The sequence below is a fragment of the Marmota monax genome, unplaced genomic scaffold (assembly GCF_021218885.2).
Source record: "Marmota monax isolate L192 unplaced genomic scaffold, Marmota_monax_Labrador192_F-V1.1 WCK01_AAM20220418_F8-fsc00132, whole genome shotgun sequence".
NCBI classification, from domain to species: Eukaryota; Metazoa; Chordata; class Mammalia; order Rodentia; family Sciuridae; genus Marmota; species Marmota monax.
In genome coordinates, this window is record NW_026695199.1 from 6277626 (window position 1) to 6289987 (window position 12362).

Genomic DNA, 12362 nt, shown 5'->3' on the forward strand with positions numbered 1-12362 from the left:
TCTGCCATGTTGGTATCCTATGCGAATGGCAGCATTTCGTTCCCTTTGCTGGGTAACCAAAGCAACGGGTGAGTCCTGACTGGCCCTCAGCAGGACCCGGACCGAGAAGCAGTTTCCACGGGCTCCTTAGCCCTGGGCCAGGGCAGTTCCGGGAGCCAGAACTCGGCCGCTCCGTGCTCGGTGTATGCTCTGATAAGAGCAGGCTCCAAGAAGCACTCAGGCTCATGCCTGAGTAATCTGTCTGCAAGCCGCAGGCGAATGGCAGCCTGAAATTACCTGTTCTATGGCTGAATGAGCTGCGGTCAGTCGAAAACCCAAAAGCTAATTTTAAACCATATATCTTTACAGAATAAATGTGATTTTCTTCTGATATTGTAAGAAATATTATGTTGAAAACTATGTAGTCATTCTTTTCTTTAAATACTTCTGATAGCTATGCAAATATTAGTTTTAATTGTTCTATAGGAAACAAATACTTTAAAATAATCCTGTGTACATGTGTGTGTGCATGCACACGTATGTGTGTGTGCATGTGCGTGTTTAGGTTGGTAGATTTCAAAAGTATGAGTGAAAGGTATAATAATATTTTCTTTAGATGACAAAAAGTCTTTCTCCAAAATTCTCTGAGCTATTGTAAAAGAATCAATGTAGTAAACTAAATTAAATGTAATAGTTCTAATTCTCAGGGAAATTAACATAAGGAAGAAAATCAAACTTATTGGAATGAAGAGTGATTAGTGTTAATGCAGGATATTACAAAACTTGATAGGCGGTATTGCATTTCACTATGTGCAAATTACCTATCTAATTTGTGAGACTGAAATAAGATGTTTGTAAAATGCAGTCTGGCACAGGGTAGTACTCACTGATATTGAGCTCTCATATTAGTATTCACATGGTACTCAAACACTAGTGGCATCTGAAAGAATTCCCCACGCAAAGACACTTTGCCGGGAGAATTCCAATTTTATTGCAAAAAGCAGTGTGCTTATATAGAACTAAGGGGGAGATGGTAGGGTTTAGATAAATGGCAGGCAACCCGTTTATTGGCAAGTTCTTTCAGATATCAGCTCCGGAGCCCAGGAATTAGTTCTCATTGGGGCTAAGGTTCCCCGCCAGCGAGATTTGAAATTGGCGCCGGCGGGAGAGTTCACACGGGCGGGAACTTTTCGCGCCACTGCAGAAAAGAAGAAGGTAGGAAGAAGAGGTGCTTAGGCGCCATGTTGGGGTTTTTTCTCTGGGGTATGTCTGCCGTTTATACTTTTCCCAACAGCATCCTCTTCTGTTATTACTCAGAAAAGTCATGGGTACAGTAGCCAGGTAAAAATATATGTTTGTCAGTCCTTTAAGCCTAATTTAAATGAACATATTTTGCACTTTATTCAGATAAACTATAGTCAATTTTACCTAGAAGGCCTATAAACAATGAAAGTTTTTTAATTAAAATTAAGCTCTTTCTATCCCCAGAAATCCCCATCTCATCCCCCACAATCATGTTTCTAACACAATATACAAATTTTATCTTATTTTATCTATTTTTTAAATTTTTTTTATTATTAGTTGTTCAAAACATTACAAAGCTCTTGACATATCATATTTCATACATTTGATTCAAGTTTATTTTATCTATTACATATCTCTACCTACTAAAATATATGTAGACTCTTATTATTTAATAATTGCTTATTAAATAATTGACTTTTTTCCCATCTCCACAGAGTTGATTTTAAATATTCACTCCACAAAAAAGTATGTGAGATAATTAATATGCTAGTTTGATGTAGTCATTCCACATATATACATATAAAAATATCATATTATATACTATAAGTTTATAAATGTTTGTCCATTTAAAATAAGTAAAAAATAAAAAATCAGTTTCAATGTAAAGTCAATCATATTTACCCTTCAAGAAAGTAAATGTCAAGAAATAATGTGTTTGTGTTTCTCAAAATATATTCCACAGAAGAGTAGTACAAGACAATAAGTTCTCCAATCAAATAACTTTGAGATATGGTAGAGGAAACACATTCATTTATTCTAGGACTTCTGGGAGGCTTGAACATGCCAAAAAACATTGTGACTCTGCAAGAATTCTTAACAATATACAGCTTCATCCTGAATATTATTCAACTATGAATTCCTTTTGTTAGAGAACATCCTGTGGTATAAGTAGCTAATGGCTAAAAAATATATTATAATTTATTCACTGAGCTCTTTCCATGCACTAGCACTATAGTAGACACCTATCATATTCTCTACCCTCTTCAGATTTGGCTCTGCATGGAGACCCTGAGAAGTGAAAGTAGGCAAGCTATTCTTGTAGCTTTTGTGCTCTCAAGCAAAGAACAACCTATAATGAAAGTCTCTAAATAAATCAGGAATACCAAAATAAGTTTGAGCAGTCTGCCTTCATATTTTTTTAGTACATTGTATGAGTCTAACTTTTAGAGGGAATTCTGTTCACTGCTATGATTCCTAGGGATAGAGGTCCTGAAGAAAAATCAAAGGAGATGGCAGTATCATACTCAGATAGAAAATAAGACAGGCCAAACTCCCCTTTCTCCTTCACTAAGACATATCCAGTAGCTAAACAGTGCCTGACACATAGAAAGAACTCAGTAAACATATACTTGAATTACTGAGTCCAGTTGATCACCATTTACCATGAAGTCTGACCCCTGACAAGAAAGAAACAGATGACTGGAAAATCCACCTCACCGCAGGGAGTTTGACAGCATGGCTTTAACAGAAGTACCCTCTAGTGGCAGCTCCACTAAAGTGTGAATTCTGTTTAGTTTGTTTTCTAGGTTATTTTACATATTCATTTATATTGTTTGAACTCTGACCAAGACTTTTTTAAAAGTATAGTTTTATAAAAATCTAAAACCCTGAAGTGCAGAAGTGATAATAAATGCCACAGTGCATCACATTTTAAGTTACTATGACTCAGTATGTACTTTAATCTCATTTTTTAACTTACTAACCTACAGTAGCACATAAAAGAATATAGAATATGGACAGTGCTAAAATAGAAAAACTAAAGTAGCATGCTACACCAGCAAGAGACTTAAACATAACAAAGAGACATTATCCAGACATGATTTCTGAAGATCAGCCACCTGAGAATGTAAGCAGCAAATCACAGATCCCTAATCTTCCATGGAAAACAGATCAACCCTGGCAACAATGGTGGGGGACAGGGGGTATCAAATAGTCCTTTATCTCAACAAGGGACCGTGGAGGACAAAGAACAGTAGGAAACATCCTCACATAGTTACTATGGAAAAATGGCACAACTTTATCAGATAATTTCCAAAATTGTCCTTAAGGAACACCTGAATATTTTAAATATATTCTCCACTTTACAACAGTGTTGAAGACATATCAGGGACAATACGCATTACCGAATGCTTAGATTTTTTTTCTCCACTAAATTATACTTGCACAAGGGAAGATATAGTTTATTTTTATTTCTGACTGAAGTTTGAACTCTTTCCACTATAACAATTATCTCATGCATTGTTTCAATAAATATTTATTAAGAGCGTAGTGTTCGCCAGGCACCAAGATAGCAGTGGAGACGACTTGCCCCACTTTCATAACCCTTTCATTCTTATCAGGAGAGCAATACAATTTGCAACTGAATCATACATAATAAGATAATTAGAGGTAATGATTACTGTGAGGGAAATAAGCAGGGTGATATTGGTGAAAAGTGATGAAGAACACTTTCTTGGGCACTGGAGTGATCTAGAAAAGGCCTCCTTGAGAAGACAATTAAGTTCTGAAGGCTAAAACGAAAGCAGGATAGACAAACTAGGGGCCAAGAATCTCAAACAGAGAGAAAAATCAGGAACAATGGCCCTAACACATTTAAGGACAACAGAAGTCAGCATGGCAAGAACATAATGGGCTACAGGAAGACTAGTACCAGACAAGGTTAAAAGAAATTAAATTACTTTAAGATTTTGTAGACAATAGTAACAAGTTTATATTTTACTCAAAATTCAATAAAAAGCCACTAAAGATTACAAATAAGTCAAGACATTATCTGATAGACATTTTATATGTGGACTGGGTGGAGAATGAACTGCAGGGAAATATGAGTGGAAGCAGGGAATTAGTTTCAAAGCTATTGCTGGAGCCCATGCATAGATGATGATACCTGGGACCAGGAAGAAAAGGTAAGAAGCCAGATTAATTTGAAGGCTACTGAAGCAGTTCATCTTAGAGTTAGTGGTGTCTAACGCTAGATAAGTGGTTCATAATGAGAGATGATGCTGTTCCGTCTCACTTAGAGGATATTTGGTAATGTCTAGAGATATTTTTGGTTGTCAAAGCTACACATTTCTAGGGGGTAGAGGCCATAAACACTGCAAAACATCCTACAATGCACAACAGTGTTCCCTGCCCCCCCAAAAAAATACAAGTTCCATAATATCAATGTTGACAAGGTTGAAAAACAGATACTTAGAGGAATTTAAAAAAAAATCAGAAAAGGAAAACTGGAGAAAAACTGAAAGATTTAAAGTATATATTAGGAGTAGTACTACTGACTACTGTCAATTACTTATTAGGAGGATTAAATAAAATGTAATTCTGAGATGTCTGATGTTGGACAGCTGGGTATGCCTTACCAAGATAGTGAAGATTTGAGGAAAATGCAAGTACAATCAAGTGTTCATTTATTCCAGATGACCACCAGATGTCTATCTATATAAAGATGGCTGTTATGCATAAAAGTTTTTAACTTATAGGAAAAAATAAATTGATAATTGTTATCATTTGGATTTTACTTAAAGACTTAGAATTGAGTGCAATCACACAAGAAAGATGTTGAAGAAGAGACAAGAAACGAGAAGGGAAGGGAATGAAAAGGATAAGAAATAAAAGAAAAGACAAAGGAAGAAACCTGAGACTAAACCTTGAAGCATTCAAACTTTTCTAAAGACAAAATAGAAAACTTTCTAGAAAGAATAATCAGAGGCATAAAAAAAAGGAAGAATGTCATGGAAGCCAAGAGAGAAAAGACAGTATTAAAAAAAAAAAAGTAATGATTAATGGCATAAATGCCACCAAAAGGTGAACAGAGAAGAGGCCCAAATAGTGTCTATTAGCTCTGACAACTTGGAGATCATCTGTGACGTTAATCAAGAGCAGTTTCAGTGGAATGGTGAAAACTGAAGCTACTGTGAAATGGGTTAATGAGGTGAAGAGTCAAAGAGGAAATTCAGACAATTCCTATGAAAAAGAATTATGAAATTGGGCAGCTACTGCATAGAAATGCAGAGTCAAGAGGGTTTTCTTTACTTTTGCTTCTGAATGTGAAGCATGCTGGTGTGTTGATGAAAATGATCCCAAAAAAAAAGAAATGAAAAATAACAAAGTCAAGTCCTTAAGGAAGCTAAAAATAACAGAATCAAAAGTAGAGGAATTGGGGCTGGGGTTGTAGCTCAGTGGTAAAGTACTTTCCTAACGTGTGAGGCACTGGGTTTGATTCTCAGCACCATATATAAATAAATTAATGAATAAAATAAAGGTCCATTAACAATTTTAAAAATATTTTTTAAAGTAGAGGAATTATAATTTAATAATAAGAAGAACATTTTTTCCACTGTTGCTGTGATTTGGATATGAGATGTCCCCTAAAATCTTCTATTAATGCAAGAATATTCAAAAGGGAAATGATTACATTATGAGAGATGTAACCTAATCAGTCCATCCTAGTTTGAGTGGACTGACTGGTTGTTAACTACAGAAAGGTGGGGCATGGCTACAGTAGTGGGGCAGACCCTGGGAGGGTTGTTCTCCCTGTGACACCTCTTTCTCTCTCCTCCCACTCCCCTCAACCCACCTCATTGCAGCTTCCTTTCCATTCCCCCTTGATATGCTGGGGCCCACAGCAATGGATTCAGCCATCTATAGACTTGAGACCTCTGATAATATTAGCCAAAATAATTTCTTCTCCTCTGAGTTGTTCTTGTTGGGTATTTTGGTCACAGTGATGAAAAGCTGACTAAAATAATTTTAATAAGAAAAGGCTGGGTCCAGGAGCAAGTAGGTTGAGAAGAGAGTTCCTGTATAATGACTTTTATTTTCTCAATGTTGCCTCAGGTAAGGAAATAACTTGGAGGAGGGAAGAGAAAGAGATTTGAGGAGGAACCATCCAAATAAGGATCTCTAGCCATTTCTACACTCACCCTAAAGCTCTGACTTCTCTACCAAAGATTTTTCAAGGGTCCAAAGTAGTAAAGTCATCCCACTAGAAGCACAACTACCTAAACCATATCACTGTAAACAAGATGCTTAAGGTTACTGGAGATGATCACACAGCAAAGAATCTGGAATTACTCCAGATTACTAGCCTCTTGTTAGCATGTTCACCCACACTCCAAGATTTTTCAGTCTAAAATCTTGGTCTCTTTCTCTTCTTCCCCAATTCTTAGCAAATGAACTTGCTTAATACATTGCAGAGTAAACAGAAATCATCAAACTGATTCCTTCAATCTACCATCACCATATCTACAAATCTGACTGCCGTACCCATATTTTTCTCCTTTATTCCTGTTATGGTGGCCTAGTCAAAGCCCAATCCCTCCATTTGTGCTCTAAATCCCAAAACACTCTTTCTTCCCAGAGTCTTTATTTCTGCAGATATTCGTCTGTTTTATATGTTTGGTCATTCCTTCTCTTTGGGAGGCTCCCCATAATTATTTAAATGTATTCTAGTGTATTCTTATTTTGAAGAAGGAAGAGAGAAAAGGAAAAGAGGAAACAGAATTGGGAGGAAGCAGGGATTGGGGTAGGGAGAAAGGGGAGTAAAAGAAAAAAATCACCATATCTCCCTTTAGTTATTATCCTATTTTTCAATAATTCAGTTACAAGTCTTGGAAAGGTTATTTGTCTGCTGACACTACACCATCTTCTTTACTTCCTATTCACTATTCAACATACTCTAATTCCATTTTCATCTTCATAATTCCAATTCCTCAAAATATCAAGGACCTCTTGTTGCAAATTTAAACGGACACATTTCAGTTGTCCTCTCAGCAGCTCTCCACACTTTGGTCATTTTATTGTTTTTGAAAAACTTTCTAACTTTTCACCATGTAAAACAACTCTCTTAAAGCTTCTCTTCAGTTGCTATTCCTTCTCAATCTCCCATCCTGACTTCTCCACCTCTATCCACATTCTAAAACACTGGACTTCCACAAGACTGAATCTTAGGCTTCATTCATTTTCATTTTCCATCAGAGTTAGTTAACGGACAGCCTCAGTCCTCAATGTCTAGTACAATGTCTGGAAAATATCGAACACTGAATAGATTATTTATTTAAGCAACTAATTAGTTACAGGACAAAAACTCAGTTGGGCTTAGAGTAGGAGGAAGAGGACATATTGTTAAAGAAGCCACTAATGCAAGTTCTTAAGCAATTTCTCTCTACTATACATTCACAAGTTCTTCAACCAATTAACATAAACTCTTTATGTTGCACAATTGATCAAGGATCCAATAATTGACACTTGAGCACCTTCTTGACATCTGGTGACTTACAATTAGGAAGTTGGAGTATTTGGGGTCCTAAATCATGGATCAGATTAAGGAAATTATACATATAAATGATGCATGATCAAGGAAATCATACAAATTATATAGACAAATGGTAGCTTCCTAATTAAATGAGTGTCAAATAAAAACACTACCATCAATTTGTCCACTCAATTTTCTTCTATGACTCAGTGATGGTTTATGATGTTTACCCTTCTCTCTTGTCAATTCAGGGACATTCAGCAAAGAAAAGCCAGGACAAGATAAGAAATAGTCTTGTCTGATTTGCCTTTTTTCAGTTTAATTAAATTTCAGTATAACTCTGACCAAACTCAGCATCTTCCAAAATCAGCAAAATAGACCCACCCTAAAAGTCATACAGAAACACTAGTTCAGCCAAGAACTAGCCCAATACAAAGCCAGTGAAGACCAGATAATCAACAAGAACTGTTTCATCCTTAACAGCTATTTATCAAGATCTAACTCTATACAAACTCATCTCAAATAATTAATCAGAAAAGACCTTTCTTGTCCAAAGCTCATACAAAGACAGCTCTTCCAGCAGGATCTAGCTCTATGCAGATTCAAATTCATCCCAGACAAACTGATCTACAAGAAATTTTCTTAGCCAAAAAATGTATTAATCTGGGGACAACCTCTAAACAAACTCCTTTGAAACAAGTCAAAACACAAAGAGCTGCACATCCAAAATTCATCCCAAAACAGCTGCCTCTAAACAAACTCATCTGAAAGATGTTTCTGGTTGCTAAAGGCTGGTCCAAAAACAGCTATTCAGTTATGATCCAAATCAATATAAAACTACTCAAGAATAACTAAAAATAAAAGAGCCAAACCATCTAAAATGTATCCAAACACAGTTGTTTCATCAGGTGTTGCTGTCAGTCTGAAGCAGGCTCTCCAGAAACTTATATAAAATTCTGCAATCAATTGAAAAGCTCATCTACCAAAATATTTTCCAAAATACAGTATTCACTAAAAAATCATATATCTCAATCTTAAACAAAGCCACCTTTAAAAATATCCTATCATACCAATCTTCATGTAAATCCACAAATCAAAAGACCAGGACAAATCTACTCAAATCAAAATTAAGGGTTTTTAAGGTTTTTTTTTTTTTCTTCCAAGGCTTCTCTATACACACACCCAAATTTCTTTTCTTTTTTTTATGGCAGATTTATTGAGATATGATTCATATGCCATAAAATTCATCTTCTGAAGTGAATAATTCAGTGATTTTTATTACTTTCATAGAGTTGTACAATGACCAGCATTGACTTCAGAACATTTTCATCACCTCTAAAATAAACCCATGCCTGTTACTGTTTATTCTCCATTCCCCTTTCTCCTTTCTTTAGCCTTTAACAACCACTAATCCATTTTCTATTTTCATATATTTGCCTACTCTGGACATTTTTTTCCCTATCTCCATGCCCCATCCTCTCTTCTCCCTCCCCTTTGCCCAATCCAGAGTTCCTACACTCATCCTATGCTCACCCACATCATGGTTTAGCATCCACTTATCAAAGAAAACATTCAGCCTTTGGTTTTTTGGTATTGCCTTACTTTGCTTAGCATAATATTCTCCAACTCTATTTACCTGCAAATATACCCACAATATACCTGCAAATACCATGATTTTATTCTTTTTTATTGCTGAGTAATATTCCATTGTGTATATATATACCACAGTTTCTTTATTCATTCACCTATTGAAGGGCATCTAGATTGGTTCCACAGTTTGGCTATTGTAAATTGTGCTGTTATAAACATTGATGTGGCTGCATCACAGTAGTATGCTGTTAAGTCCTTTGGGAATAGATCAAGGAGTGGGATAGCTAGATCAAATGGTGGTTCCATTTCAGGTTTCTTAAGGAATTTCCTTACTACTTTCTAGATTAGTTGCACCAATTTGCAATCCCACCAGAAATGAAATGAGTGTGCCTTTTCTCCCACATCCCCATCAACAATTATTATTGCTTGTGTTCTTGATAACTGCCATTCTGACTAGAGTGAGATAAAATCTTAGAGTAATTTTGACCCACATTTCTCTTATTACTAGAGACGTTGAACATTTTTTCATATATTTGTTGATCGACTGTATGTCTTCTTCTGAGAAGTGTCTGATTTCCAAGCTCTGACTCTCAAATCTAAACCAGTGCTATAACTTTCACTATCCCTGCTTGCTACTACTTCTAAAAGCAATTTCTAGCACCACCAACACATCTACAACTCCAGCTTTTACTCTATTCCCATGCTAATACCTCCAAACATAAAACAAACAACACCATCCTACAACATCCCAGAAGCTGATACCCTACAATGACATTCAAACAAAAAAAAAATCTCACTAAACCTTACACTGATTAGTCATCTAACTTTGAAATGACAGAATCTCCTTATAACACCACAGAATCTCATACTGACCTTCCATTTGTCTTTGAAACTATATATTTTCCTGATTACTCCTACAAAATTAGAAGTAACTGAATGTAAATTAATTCCTTATACTTGAACTATCTCTTTTATCCTTCCCTTCAGTCTCTTCATTTCTTACCCATTCACAAGATATTTTCCTTATTTGAAAAACCACATCAAAGCTTATTTTTTAATAAGTTTGTACTTCTCATTGAGTTGAAATATTTCTATATAAACAGAGTACAATGTTACCATATTTTATCAAGCTTATTCCTATCACATATGGGAATCTGATAAACTATATCCACATTTCTAATGACATTTATATACTAAACTTGTTCACCTATGACAAGGGCCAACTTGTTCTGGCAAGAAACCTAGACATATTTTCCATATACCCCCTCTGAAACAAAACTTTAAGATATTAGTAAAAGTATGTATAGTTTTATTCTATTTAGTAAAATTTTAGACACACGAAATTCAATGTTTGTTTGGCATCCACTAAACTACTTCATAGAGAACTGACTCTTCTGTAGTCCAGATGTATGGTCAAATATTTCAAGTATTTATATAAATTTGGAAAGGCAAACAATTATAAATTCAGTTCAACTCATACTTATAAATCTATCCCATGCAAAGTATTATGCTAGGAACTATAAGCATTATAATAGCTGATCAAGATACATAATGTTCCTTGAAATTATAATATCTCAAAACATTAACAAAAAATAATAGCATCTATCAAAATAGAATAAGAGAAATGAGAAAGTCATGGGGCTTCAGGAGAAGAAGAGATTGACCTCAAATGAAGGGAACAAAGAAAGACTTAATGAAGTTGCTATAATAAAGAAGGATTTTCATCCAAGCACAGTGGTGCACACCTGTATTCCCAGCAGGTTGGGAGGCTGAGGCAGGAGGATTGTGAGTTCAAAGCCAGCCTCAGCAATGGCAAGGCACTAAGCAATTCAGTGAGACCATGTCTCTAAATAAAAAATACAAAATAGGGCTGGGGATGTTGCACAGTGATCAAGTGCCCCTGAGTTCAATCCACATTACCAAAAAAAAAAAAAAAAACGAATCTTTAATAATGAATTAATGAATAGAAAATTGACAACCAGAGATGAAGATGACTCCAGGCAGAGGGAATACCATGACATGAATAAATGCAGAAAGACAAGATGAAAATATACTGCAGCTATTTTCTTATCTCTTATGTACAGATTCACTTTACCTACACTACATTATAAGATGGTCAGATATCTGCTTCACTTCCCACAAGAATATCAGCAGGAACTGTGTCATTTTTTCCATTTTATTTATTTTATTTTATCCTAAATTGATAATAATTTTACAAATGAATGGGGTACATTGTGGTGTTTCTATATGCATATACATTGTGTAGTGATCAAGGTAATTTGTAAATCCATTATCGTAACATGGATCATTTCTTTTTTTTTTTTTAATATTTATTTTTTAGTTTTCAGCAGACACAACATCTTTGTTGGTATGTGGTGCTGAGGATCGAACCCGGGCCGCACGCATGCCAGGCGAGCACGCTACCACTTGAGCCACATCCCCAGCTCCAAGGATCATTTCTTTATAGTGGAACATTCAAAACTCTCTTCTAGCTATTTTAAAATGTTTTATTGTTTAATACAGTCATCCTACTATGCAAAGGAAAACCAGAACTTATTCCTCCTCAAATTGTAATTTTGTACCTGTTGAACAAATTTTTGCTTGTATGTGTTTGGGGATTTTGTCTTATTCACTTGTTTACCCTAGCACCTAAGCCAGGGCCTCACCCAGATATTATAATTTCAATAACTTAAATGTATATTTAATAGATGCCATTGAATTAGAGTATATTACGAAATGCTAGCTGGTATTTCCAATTATTTTTTTTCTAAATTTATTCAATCAATCACTATAATTAATAGGAATAATGTATCTTGTATCCTTGTGAAATGGAGATTGAGTTGTCAAGTAGTGAAAAGAGATAAGAAGATTTTCCAGTCTGCTTTATCCTTTCATTGCTGAACTGATCCTCTTTAATGAGAATTCACAAAGAGTGTCTTGAGTCTGGGTAATTCTAAATCTTCCTGTATCCACTAGGCATGGTACAATTGGGAAGAGAGTGCATTTGTTGGCTTAAGACATCCTAGAAAGTTCAGGAATCACACAAATCACTGGAACATTCCATCAAGATTACTGTAAACCAGACATTCTTAACTTAGATCTTCATAGTAGCACTCTCAGAGAATCATGAAACCTCTGTCCTTGTCTGATAAATATTATATTCATAAGTATATGCACATTTTCCTAAGGAAGTGGTACATAGATACATTTTTCAAAAGGGTTCATAACCCAAAGAAAC